This window comes from Engystomops pustulosus, chromosome 3, assembly GCF_040894005.1.
Source record: "Engystomops pustulosus chromosome 3, aEngPut4.maternal, whole genome shotgun sequence".
In the NCBI taxonomy this organism is placed as follows: domain Eukaryota; kingdom Metazoa; phylum Chordata; class Amphibia; order Anura; family Leptodactylidae; genus Engystomops; species Engystomops pustulosus.
The window spans coordinates 48690877-48704972 of record NC_092413.1 but is presented as its reverse complement, the minus strand read 5'-3'; positions in this window follow the sequence as shown (position 1 = coordinate 48704972).

Below are 14096 nucleotides of genomic sequence, written 5' to 3'. Positions count from 1 at the left end.
TCACTGCCCAGTGCTGAGGAAGCAGGGGGGGGGGAGGCAGAGTAACATTCTTTAAAGGACAAAAAGCTTGTTACCTTAGGGGGTTCGGTATATGCAGAAAAATAACTTTATAAAAATATGTAAATGAGCCAATGGCACTGAGGCTGACGTCACTGGAGCACCTGATGCTTCTTCTGGCCGGTAATTATTCATGCCCCCACCACTTGTTATTCACCCCCCTGTGCTGCCCCGCTCTGCGCAGACCCCTGCCTGCAGGTCTTGTACATGTGTGATAACACCATTCCTTGTGCAGCCGCTGGTCTCTCGGGCTCACATATACAGTCACAGTTCCTGAACCTATGAGGAAGTGTCTCTGGTTTATCATTATGTATTTTGGTGGAAAATTTCCTTTAATAGTTTTCAGGGTGTATTGAAAATGGAGAAATCAATGGGATATCCTAAAATATAACTAAGCACATGTTGGAGCAAGCACAATGAGGCAGTGCAGCTTACAGTGGGTACAGAAAGTAATCAGACCCCTTCACATTTTTCACTCTTTGTTTCATTGTAGCCAATTGGTAAGATCAAAAATGTTTTTGACAAAAAAAAACAGAAATGTAGATACTTTTGTTATTTTAGTTTTTTCTGAATAATTATTTAAATTGATAAATGATCACATTGTCATAAGTATTCAGCCCCTTTGCTCAGTATTGGAAGCTTTGGAGCTAGTACAGCCATGAGTCTTCTTGGGAATGATGCACAAGTTTTTCACACCTTGATTTGGGGACCCTCTGCCTCTTCCTTGCAGATCCTCTCCATTTCCCTCCATTTGGATGGTGAATGTTGGTGGGAGCCATTTTCAATTCTCTCCTGAGATGCTCATTTGGGTTTAGGTCAGTGCTCTGGCTGGGCCTGTAAAAAATGGTCACAGAGTTGTTCTGCAGCCTCTGCTTTGTTATTGTAGCTGTGTGCTTAGGGTCATTGTCTTGTTGGAAGGTGAATCTAAGGTCCGAGCACTCTGGAAGAGGTTTTCATCCAGGAGATCTCTGCAGCATTCATCTTTTCTTTAATTGCAACCAGTTGTCCTGTCCCTGTCCCCATCGCATGATGCTACCACCACCAAGTTTCACTGTTGGGATTGCATTTGGCAGATGATAAGCAGCACCTGATTTTCTCCACAGATACAACTTAGAATTAACACCAAAAAGTTTAATCTTCATCTCATCGGACCAGAGAATCCTATTACACATAATCTGGGAGTCCTTCATGTGTTTTTTTGCACACTGTATGCGGTTTTCATATGTCTTGTAGTGAGGAGAGGCTTCCATCTGCACTCTCTGCCTCAAAGCTCAGACTGGTGGAGGCTGCAGTGATAGTTGACTTTGTGGAGCTTTCTCCCATCTCCCTATTCCATTTCTGGAGCTCAGAAGCTCACCTTTACCTCTCTCACCAAGGCTCTTCTTTTATGATTACTTAGTTTTGCTGGACAGCCAGGTTGAAGAAAAGTTGTGGTCGTCCAAACTTCTTTCATTTAAGGATTTTGGAGGTCACTTTGCTCTTAAGAACGTTGCGTGCTGCAGAAATTCTTTTGTAACCTTGTGCCTTAACAGCGTTCTTTCTCTGAGCTCCTTGGGCAGTTCCTTATACCTCAGGATTCTTATGTGATCTGAAATGCACTGTGAGGTCTTCTACAGACAGGTTTGTGTCTTTCCTAATCAAGTCCAATCAGTTGATTAAACACAGCTGAATGCCAAAAAAGGAGTAGCATCATCTCAAGGAGAATCAGAAGTAAATGGACAGCATGTGAGTTAAACATAGGTGTCACAGCAAAGGGTCTAAATACTTATGACCATGTGATATTTCAGTTTTTTTGTTTAATAAATTATTAACAATATCTACATTTCTGTTTTTTTCTGTCAAGATGGGGCACAAAGTATATATTCATGAGTAAAAAAAAGTACAGTCCCTTGCGCAAGTATTCGGCCCCCTTGAACTTTTCTATCTTTTGCCACGTTTCAAAAAATCGAAATTTTTTTTGTGAAGAATCAGTGGGACACAAATGTGAAGTAGAACGAAATTTATTGGATATTTAAAACTTTTGTGAAAAAATAATAAACTGAAAAGTGGAGCATACAATATTATTCAGACCCTTTACTTTCAGTGCAAACCCTTTATAAATATGGTGCAGACAGTTTTTTTTAGTGCAAACTACGACACAATTCTGTTGTGGACAGATTAATAAAGGTGGCGCTACAAAGTATTAACTTAAGGAGGCCAAATGATATTGCACGAACCACTATTCAGTATATTATTTTTTACAAAAGTTTAAAATATCCAATAAATTTCATCCCACCTCACAGTTTTGTCCTACTTGTTGTTGATTCTTCACCAAACAAAATATAATTTTATACCTTTATGTTTGAAGCCTGAAATGTGACAAAAGCTAGAATAGTTCAAGGGGGCCGAATACTTTCGCAAGGCACTGTACTTTTTGATGTAAACAATTGACTGCAATGAAACAAAGACTGAGAAATTTAAAGAGGTCTGAATACTTTCTGTACCCACTGTACATTTTAGGCAGGTGCAAGTATGTCTTGCACAAGGTGTTATTAGAGGTTCTTTCATTTTCCGATTTTTTGGGCAAATAAATACCTTTAAAATCTGCCATTATTCTGCCATTTGGGAAAGGTCTGTATTACTACTGAGTGATATGTGGCCAGTGCACAGGTTATTAAGGAATTAGCATAAGGAATTATTAGTGTATTTTTGTGGAGACTCCTGAAACCTGTCCACCTAAAATGAGAAAAGGTTGTCCATAATAACCAATTCTGTCTTATCTTTTATTCTTATAAGTATTCTTGGTCAATTAAAGCAAAGTTATGATTAGCATATCACTTTATATTTTTTTTATGTTGGGGTCACTTATATAGTTGAACTGCAGCACCATTTGGATCTGGGACTCAGGTAGGATATGAAATACCTTTACCTACTACTGTATTTTTCAGACTATAAGGCGCACAAAAAAATCTCAGATTTTCTCAGAAATCAAAGGGCCGCCTTATAGTCCATTTTATATGGACTTTTATATGAACTGTACTTACAGACAAAAGTTGCCTTGAATTGTGCACAGGTCTGCCACCTGCTGGTCATTCATCCTTATAACCCGTAGCGCCTTATATATGAACCTAGACATTTAAACAGGCATTTATTGATGGTGCGCCTTATAATCCGGTGCGCCTTATAGTACAAAAAATCCGGTATGTTAAATCACACTTGTTTACCTATAAAAAAATCATATGAAAATAAGCAGACTAGAGTCATATTTTGCAGGATATTTGTTCCTTCAGATATCCCTATCTTCTTTTTATAGTACCTAGAAACGCCTTTGGTGTCATACTAATGACAAGAATCTCATTGTTCAGATTGCATTAGGTTTCTAGTTCTGTGAGCGACACAAACAGTGATACAGGCCAAAGTTAGAAATAAGATCCAGTTCCCATCCATGCTATTAACTGCCTGTATGTTCTGTTCTGTTGATCACAGAACCTGACAATTAGTGTATTCTGAAGTATAAGATTCTTAGGTATAATATGAACCCAAATGTTTTAAGGTATTATACAACCGACGACGGGGACATCTGAAGTGACACTCCCTGCAGCCTTTACATTTTTGTCATCTTAGGGAAAATATGACTATAGGACCTGCTCGTTTTCATATAACTTTGGAAGAGATTTTTATAGCTACATGGCTGAAAAATACACTTAAAAGAGGGAATTTTAGAAATGATTTTTCATCCCCTTACTGAGGATGCTGTTAGTTAAATGGGTTACAATCTGGTGACAAGTTTCCTTTAGGGGCCAATTCTCTGTCTCCATTTGTTTCTAAAGGATTGTTCAGTGGGTGGCACATGTAATGCCCCTCACTAAAGACCGCTGCACAGACCTTGGGACCTGAATTTAGTCCAGAAGGCTCATGAGTCTTTGCCATTTGAGCCTCCATGGCCCTTGTTTTCTGTACCTATTTGGCCTAATCCCTGTGGGGCTGTGTGAGAGCTTCCAAGGCCACCAGGTGGGTGTGTTAAACAATCAGGATAGGATCCCCAGTCACATGACTTCAGGTCACCGCTCATTCCAGTTGGACGGTTGGAACTTCCTGGGGCAGTACGGCATCAGGCTTCAGTAACCCAGGTTTTTGTAATTACCGTAAAATCTGTTTCTCTTTGCTACATTGGGGTCACATATCCCACCCCTTGTTCCAGGCTGCTGTTGTGGTGTGTGAAAAAAGAGTATTTTTGTTACAAACTCTGAACAATCTGTAAAAGGGAGGTTTTAGTTGAAGGAAAGATGGTAATAGGCCATTGAATAAAAGTTCTGGACACAGCTATCTTATATTGATGTTATAGATTATTAAAAAAAGTTTTAGAACTTTTTTCTTGTTTAATTTGAGATTTTTACTTTGTGTTTTTTTACAAATTGGCTGAACATGTCCAGGTTCTTTCTGTCTCAATGGCTCAAGTATAAGTAGAAAATGTATTCTAACCGTGTTCTCAAACGTCATGGTGGCACCAGGTGCATGAGGAGGACTTACGGGCTGAGTACTCTTCATACACACTGAGTGTTTGCTTCATGATTCGGCCATTCAACCCATTGGGTGTTAACCAATGAAATGCCCCCTGGCAAAGCCGTCGGGAGCACTTAAATGTGATGTCATTGGGTAGGTGGGATCCATTGCTGATAGCTGGGATTCTATGTGTGCAGTAGGTAACATTCCTTATATATTTTTCAGTACAGTAGTATATCTGGCAGGATCCATCAGGCCCCCTATGGGGTCTACAATTACAGTTGTAGATAGATGGTTAGGACTTCTTGGTATATGGTGTGCAACAGTCTAAGGTTCCTACGCCTCAATTTAATAGAAATTAAAGGCTATACAAGACTTTTTCAAATGCAATTAAAGTTTATTTTACAATAGTGTACAGGGGTGACGTTTCGGCCCCCTGGTCCTTGGTCAAACACTATAAAGAAATACAAAGAAAGCATGAAGATAATTAGGAGAATATATAAATATATACACTATAGACATTGTTGAAGGTAAGTGAACAATCACAAAACAATGTAACACTCAGCATTCGGCATGAATACAGAAGTAAGCAATATGATACAGAGTATATAATGAGGAGAGTATCTACCAATAACAGAGGATGTATTTAGGGGTCATATCGGTATCACAATATGGTTGGGCTTACAATTACAGTAGAAAAAAAAATTGATAAAAACCTAAAAGTTCAACCCCCTTTCCTTAGAATGGATATAAAAATAAACAGATAAAATCATAAACTTGTATCGCATCCAAAAATGCCTTATCAATCAAAATATATAAATGGTTATTCAAGGCGGTCCACCCATTAACGAAAAATAGCGTCAACATGTCAGAATCACCACTCTTTTCCATTTTGTAACATATACAAATTTTAATAAAAGTGATCAAAAGGGTGTACATTCTCCAAAATGGTAGCATTGAAAACAATTATCTCGTCCCGCAAAAAACAACACGTTATACAGCTCCATACACAAAAGTTATTGGCCTCAGAATGTGGCAAAATGCTAATTTTATTTAAATCTACTAAATAGCTCCTGCTCTTACAAGGACAGTCCCACAGTATCCCTGACAGGTAATGGGAGCCCCAATAAATCCTAAATAAAAAGCAGCATCCCGGTCTACAATGATGGTCTTTCATTAAAGGATTGCAAAACCACATATGGAGGGTAAACTGTATATGTATACCAGCTAGTATGCTGCAATAGGACAGTGGTCCATAAGAACCAACAGTGGTTCAGAACGTAATAGTGGCAGCGACTATTACGTTTTACACCACTGTGGGATATTCTGGACCTCTGGAGGCTCCAATCATCCCCTCCCCTACTTGTGTACCTCCTGCTACAATAATACTGGTAAAATCTTACCTATATACAAGCTTATATGTTTACACTTACTTGGATTTTAGTAGGACGTTACTGTAAGGTATTGTATCTTCCAGCGCACTTTTGATATGTTTTGTTGGTGGCAATCAAACTGTAGGGTGACATATGTCGATTCCCCTTGGCTGTTTTAGACATGTTTAATAAAAGTTATGTTTTAATGCTATATCACCTTTCGTTGTTACAATATTTAAAACAAGTGTGCAATAGGGTGGGTGAGAAAAGACACTATCCTCATTTATAATTGTAGCTATGTCAGCTTTCTGGTGTACAACTGCCTCAACTGCGGATTTGCTAGAAATTATTGTGACATTTTTGTGTCATTTTGCCAACCAATTCAAATTTTCACTTTGGCCTGATTATACCAGATCAAGCGAATCTGTTGTAGACAGTTGCAAATTTTCCAAACAAACCCCACAAATTTACTATGGTCTCGTCCTGAAGTTGGAAATATTTAGGAATTAGTTGCCCAAAAATGTGCTACTTTTTGGATGCATTTCATCAAAACGTCTCAAATACAATGCAGATCGTAACACCTCGTATACCGCATTTATCAAGCCTGCTTAATGATAAATAACCCGCTTTTAGGCCGCATTTTTTTCGGGTGGAAAATCAGTGGCGAAATCTTTTGTGTGAACTAGCCGTTAGTGTCCTTGCCAAGTCAATAACCAACAATTGGTCATGAAGATTCTATCAAGAAAATCAAAACAATTAGTTTTTATTCTGATTTAAGCTTTTTCTGTACTCAACAATGGGTACAACTCACCCAAGAGTTGTGCAGTAGGTTCCATGTATACTCGAAAGAATGGCTGGTTTTCACGAGCAGCTTCTCCATTGTCTTTCATTTATAAGTACCAACACAAATACTATCTATTCTTTACATGGGCAATAAATCAAAGTTACCGGAATAATGAAGATTTTGTTTTCAAAGCAAACTAAGTTTTAAGTCTCTAGCCATAAAATGACTTCAAGATGTTTGCAGACATAAACTTTTTTTTACACTAAAGCACTGAACGAGGCACCAAAAACTTAAGACCTTCTCCGGAGAGTCATATACATGCACAGACTAAGGACATATTTGAGCAGTTAGGAAGTTTTTGACTTACAGAGTTGATTAGAAACCAGATCAAAATTGGCCCTTGGAACATTTTACATCAATAATTGATGCCAAGTTGGCTTCTTATATACAAGCATTGATCACGTTTTCCCTAATACTGGAAATGGTATTACTTTTAACACATACTTCATAGAGCTCCGGAGATGAAATTTTATATTACTTGGCTAGTTTTGATTTTATTCACTTTTCCCAAAACTGTTTAATATGTCGCTGAAAAGCTAAGACTGACCAACATACCCATTCCGGTTATTTCCTTCGATATTTATATGATAAGGTATTTAATTGCATTATTGGTGTGTGAAGATATATAGATAAGGTGGTCTAAACCTAATATACAGGCAAATCATAATAGAAGTATGATCAGGTCAAAAAATGTCTTTTGGATTTGGCTGCTGATAACAATGTTGTGCTGGGAAGTATCAGACTGAGGGCTATTTATGGAACTTGGAAACACTGTGTTGGCTAAAAAGGCAGGGTCAGTGGTTCATCAAGACACAGAGAACTTTTAGTAGTTTTTACAAAATCGGAACCTAGTTGCAGGAACACTTGAAACAATAAAATTTCAATCTTCTGTAACTATTACATTTCACTTGAACTGCAGTGTACGTAACATATGTGCTGTACTTAGTGCTGCATTATAAGGAATAATATAAAGCCTAGAGACCACCACCTTGTTCCAAGTTCCCATTAAAAGCGGTAGATTTGTTCTTGTAATATGTGCATGTATCAGATCTACCAGAGTGCCTCAGGGCCTATGGCATCTATGAGCCCTAAAAAGGTCTACGGGTGGTGTGTGTCGTTAGTCAACACCTTTGAAGGGGTTGGCCACTTTACCTCACATTTTTTGTAATGTGTGTGTAAGTGTGAGGGCAGGATATTAGGTAATGATATGCACCACTTTATTGATATGTAAAGTGAAACCTCCTGTTTATTTTACCTCATCAGTCAGAGATTCCTGACCATAAAATGGTCTGTGATCTGTCCATGAACAATTGCCTTGCCAGGTCCTTGATCTTATATTCATGAATACCATCATAAGGCAAACCAAGACAGAGAGTCACGGACTGGCACCACTCGTCACAACACAGAGACTTATGAGGCTTTAGCTATCCAGTATTTTAGACCTCGGCATCAGGATAAATCCAACATCAGGTGTTGCTTGACTAATGTACCAGGCCATATAGTAACAAAAATAGATAAATTAGAGGCATTCACTATCGATGGTTAGGAAAATACATCTTTTATTAGGTCAGTGCGGCAGTGACGGGAGGACGCCAGCAATGATAAGGCAACAGACCATTGTATGGGATCTCACGTTTCTTCAAGCCTATGTGCAGGATCACGCAAAAAAGCCCGTTGCCTTCTCATCAATGGCGTCCTCGCCGCACTGACCTAATAAAAGATATTTTTTCATAACACTCGATGTTGAGTGCCACTACTTTATCTATTTTTGCTACTATCATAAGGTCCTGGAAGTGCAATTGCTCATGGACAGATAGAAATCACATGACCCTCCATCTGCAGCCATTTTATGGTCAGGAATCTCTGGCTAATGAGGCATAAGACAGGAGCCTTCACTTTACATATCAAGAAAATTACCTAATATTTGTCTTCCCACACTTATACACACATTACAAGAAACATGAGGTAAAGTGGCAAACACCTTTAAATTTTATGCTATGATGCCGGTACAGGCTGTAGCCTGGCCCAGTCCCCAGTTCCAATGAACAGATGTTCAGGGTCCGATATATATAACTTGAACTGTGTCTAGGGAAATACATGCAGCAATTTCCATCCGACTAACAAATGTACAGTGTTTTCTGGCGGCATAACCCGCACCACTATAGCCTCCTGTAAGTCACCCAAACAATAAAATGGCATTTATTCTGTCTCCCTATACATATTATCACGTTTCATCTGTTCAATTGGAAAATGAATCACTATATTCTTTAATAAGCATTGTGAAAGACGCAAAATAAGATGTCAAGGTAGTCATTAAGTTAGGATTATCTTGTATAAGGTGGTATTCTCCAGAGTTCTCTGAAAGATTGGAAAGAGAATAAAATGTCAAAGCTTCTGTACCTTGTATTTTCACTTCAACCTGTCACTTCAACGTCTCTTACGCAATTTATTTGCTCTTTCTGTTATCTACTTGCTGTACTCGGATGATACATTTACCAGGAAATAGGAATAGAATTTGGATGCTTACATATAGTTGGTATGTTCTTATTTGTGTCTTTTTAAAGCCAAAGAGGTGTTTCACAAGGCCATGTTAAATGTTAAAAGGGTTTTCTGCTTTGGCAAGTCCCATTTCTAGGGATTACCAAATCCCAGGGTCTCCTGCTGCTGAGACACCCTAGTAATAAGTTGTATGTTGTGGGTGAAGTAGAGAGTATTTCATAAAGTCAATGTTCTTTCTAAACACTCTCTACACTTGCTAGGGGTGGTAATAGTGCCTTTGGCTAATTCTTGAAAGTTCATCATGTGATTCAACATTAATGTGACTTACTTTTATACTGTGTGCAGACTATCCATGCTTCTTTGTTTACATGTCTGAGCTCTGCTGAATAGAAGGAGCTGCAGCAGGAGATTATCCCTCATCCTGCTCCCTCCCCCTTTCCTCTTGTGTCTCTGAATGGACTGTGAAAAAAACGTTACAATGGGAGATGCAATAAGGATGACCTACAGCAGTGTACAGCAAGTAGTGTAGATACAGTATGCAAAGTGCAGTATGATGAGAACAGGGAAAGGCGAATCTATTAAAGGAAACAAAAACACATATATAGATTAATTAATGGAACTGATTAATTGAAAAATGGCCAACCTTTTTAATGTCAACCACTTATTATGGCAACCTAAAACGTATGGCGGTATACAAAGTCTCCTAACATCTGCAAATAAGGGTGGGACTGCTCAATTTTAAATCCCCGATCCTATTGTACTCCAGTGCAATAAGCCACCACCCAAGGTGACTGGTCACATTTTCTACATCTGATAGTACTTCTTGTACCGTCACATAGAACTATTGGCAGTTTTGGCTGTTTCACTGAAAGCCCAATGCTGTACTGAATTAATATGTTCTCTGTCGCACTTAGCCCTCTATCGCAAAGTTTCTGCATTCATCCTGATGCTGGGAGATTCTGTGATGTCATTCCCACAGAGGGTTGAAACACAAACTACAAAGATGCATTGTGTGACTTCTATACATGTCTATGTATACAGATCACAAGTAACAGTTTCCATTAGATGAGATGGTATTTGCAATCTCTGTATCAGGAGGGCTGTGAGCCTTTGCTCCAAAGAGAACTAATGTTTTAATAAATATAATATGAAATAGGAACACCCCATCCAAATAAAAACAAAGAACAGTGCATATACCCAACACTATAATAATAAATCTTTATCTCTATAGCACCAACATATTCTGCAGCATTTTACACATCATAGGAAACACAACCAGACACAAAAAAGTAATTACAGAGGGTAACATGGTTAGATGGAATAATAGGAATGAGGCTCACAATGTAGATGTTCTAGTAGTTGTGTATTAATCCCTACATGCACCGCAACTGAATAGTATGTTGTTGTGTGATAGGGGCTGTACAGAAATATTAAATGCCGAAACAAGGTAGTACAATTTGTTATGGAGAAAAGAAGCCCTCATACATCTCTGTGCATGGAAAAAGAAAAAAAGTTATGGCTTTTTGATGGTGAAGAGTAAAAAACAGAAATGCAAAAATTAAAAAAGGCCTAGTTATGTAAGGGTTAATATGTTTGGGTATGGCTACATGCACATAACTGCATTTAGTAGCCATACTGCAAGGTTGTTTTCATGGTTAGCACATAGCCCCATTGTTTTCATAGAACATACGGTCATCCATTTGATTGACTGTATTTCCTACTGAACCGTAATTCACCTGTGACCATGCAGCAATATACTGGACATGTCCTACAGTTGGCCGGATTTGCTTTGTGCCCACTCGGCTTTCTATAGAGAGGAGAGGGGGAAGCATTGCTCACTTCCCCCTTCTCCACCCAGCCATGTGCTATGCCCAGATTCCGACCCAGGTGAACACACGTCGTGTGCAAGTAGTCTAAAGAAGAACACAACATTAAAAAATTGCATCGGAGATATAGATGATTTAAGGAAACTTACCTTACTTATCAGAAATCTATCTATTAAGGGAGATCTGATGGTAGGTGGCTAATAAATGGGCTGGAGGGTAGGTCACTGGTTGTGCCACCCTATGTGTAAAAATGGGACGTCAGAAAGGCGCTGGTCATCAGGGGTAAGAGGTTTCCTTTTATTCAAAGATATTCAAAGGTGGCTAATAACATGCTAAACCCCAATCTTTTTTTTACCTAATCCTAATATACTACATTTAATCTAATAACTAATATGCTAATTACCAGCAGAGGCTACTGGGGAGTGGGGCAACCTCTCCCGGCAGTGGGAGCAATGGCTAATCCACGCCCCAGTAGGGGAGATAATTAGCATATTAGCTAGATGAAGTGTAGTTTATTTTATAAAATATTTTAGGATTAGGTAAAAATAGATTAGGGATTAGCATGTTACTACCTACCAGTTTAATACTACTACTAGCTTAATAAGTAGATTTCTGATGGTAGGTTTCCTCTAATTTGTATGGTAAATATTATTCACTCTAAATTAATCAGTAGAAGGGGAATTGGTTTTGTTTCTACATCTTTAACCACCAAATTAACCTTTTAACATTTGCTGTAAATTGTTAATCCTGATGGCGCTGATCCCAAACACTGCATTTAGATGGTGGTGCTTTGGCAAAATCCTCTTGCTCCCTGTGATATAATAGATAGTGGAGTTGATCAGACGCTAGGACATTAGGACCCTCAGAGTGGCTCGCTTTACTGTCACTCAACCATCACTGTAACAGCCTTCCAGAAGAAACACTACAATACAATTGTAATGCGATATATTGTGAATCCCCATTTCCTAGAACACACTCGACAAAAAACAAAAACATAAAAAAACTAATTCAAATTCTCCACTTCTAAAAATGCCTGGTCTATAATATCTAAAAAATGTCTTGTAAATTGAGTCCTTTAACCCAGTGGTTCCCAACCTTTTTTTGGCCAGGGACCGGCTGTAAACATAAATTTTCTCCAGGGACCGGTGGGTGGGGGGATGCTGACTGGTGTCAGTTGCATAGCCAAAAATGTATGTTGGCATGCTCCACCATAACTCCCTGTGTGCCTAGCTTATATTGTACAATTTCCTGAAGAAGCTCCCTCCACTTATATTGTCCCCTTTCCTGCATGATCACCCTCTTATCTCTCCATCCCTCCATCATGCCTCCCTCTCATGTCCCCTTTCCTTTGGCTGTCACCCACCCTCTGCTTCCAATATTCCCTTTCCCAGCAGAACTCTGTATAAAAAAAATATCCACCTTACTTATTCCCCTGCAGCAGTCTTCTCTTCCTTCACTTCTCTTCTGCATTAATGCCTGGTTCTATTGTTGGTAGAAACGATGTGATGACATCATAACGCTCGCTGTCAATAGAGCAGTGCATTAACATAGAAATTAAGTAAAGGAAGAGAATACTGCAGCAGAGGAATGGGGAAGGTAAGTTTATTTTTGTTTTAATAGAGGTCGACCATGGCCCAGAACCAGGTGTCCCATGGCCTGGTCTTGGGCCATGGACCGGTGGTTGGGGAACACTGCTTTAACCCATTGCTTTTTTGCAGTTATGTTATCCATTAAATTCTTTATAAAAAAGTGTTTAAACATCCTTCAGTACCCAAAATTATGTCAATGTATCTCAAAATGACACCTTCTCAGCTCTGTACACCAAATTAAGTGTGAAAACATTTTTGTTCAGTAAGCATCAAGTCCAGTAAAAATGTGACCTTCAAAATTTAAAGTGGTTAAGTGGTTGTACAAGAGTTACAAAAAATGAGGAGGCGGCTGGGGTGGGCTTTTTAAAAAAAAAAAAATTGTACTTACCTCCTCTGTCGCTCGTGTTGTCCCGCACCAGTGTCTGTCTGATCCATTCCCCTGTTTGTTTAAAGAGGCACGGAAGCTGCACTCGGGGAGCTTGCCGCCACTGGAAGCTCCCTGAGCTCAGCTTCCGTGCCCCTGTAAACAAACGGGGGCACAGATGAGACAAACCACGGTGCAGGACATAGGGCATCAGGAGTGATGGAGGAGGTACACTTTTAATTTTTTTTTTTTTTTAAAACGCCCAAGCCCGACTCCTAATTCTTTGGAACTTTCAGATAACTCCTGAACATACTGAAAGGTAACATTTTTCTGTGGTCACAAAGTCCTAAAAGATCTGCAGATCTCCATTCCGAATCTTGGGGTATTACTTTCTGCAAAATGAACATACAGAACTCTGAGGGGCATTTATTAATTTTGGCACAGTTTTTCCCATTGAAAAGTCATAATAATTGCCCCCCTGTGTGTGTTATATTATAAACGCACACAGTGGATATATGTTAGAACCTCTCAAATCAGGAATATTATATATAGGATTCTTAAACAGCCTATGACATCAGACATATACTCAGCATTCCAACACTTCTCCAGGACCCCTGTGGATGTTTCTATTATTCTCAATGTATTGCCGCAAAACTGCTCAAAACCCAGCACACAAACATTACCATCATGGGAAGGTCTCCAGATGGAAGAGTAAATTTCAATGGAAATCGACACACTCTAGTTATTTACATGCAGCAAACAGGCATTTAGACCTTTATTGACTGAAATGAAACAGACCATTAACTATTCAGAGATGAGAAGACAGGTGGTCACAACACAAAAAGATGTCACTTTGTGGCTTTCAAGCTGGTAGGTTCATTTCAAGCACTACCAAGTCTATTACATTGAGTCTGTCTTCATTACGTTGTCTTCTAAGCTTGATATGTGTGATATTAATGCATAGGCTCCATGCATCCCTATAGAAGTGCTAACTGAATATTATAATAATTTAATAATAATAATTCCTCTATTTATATAGCGCACACAGATTACGCAGCGCTG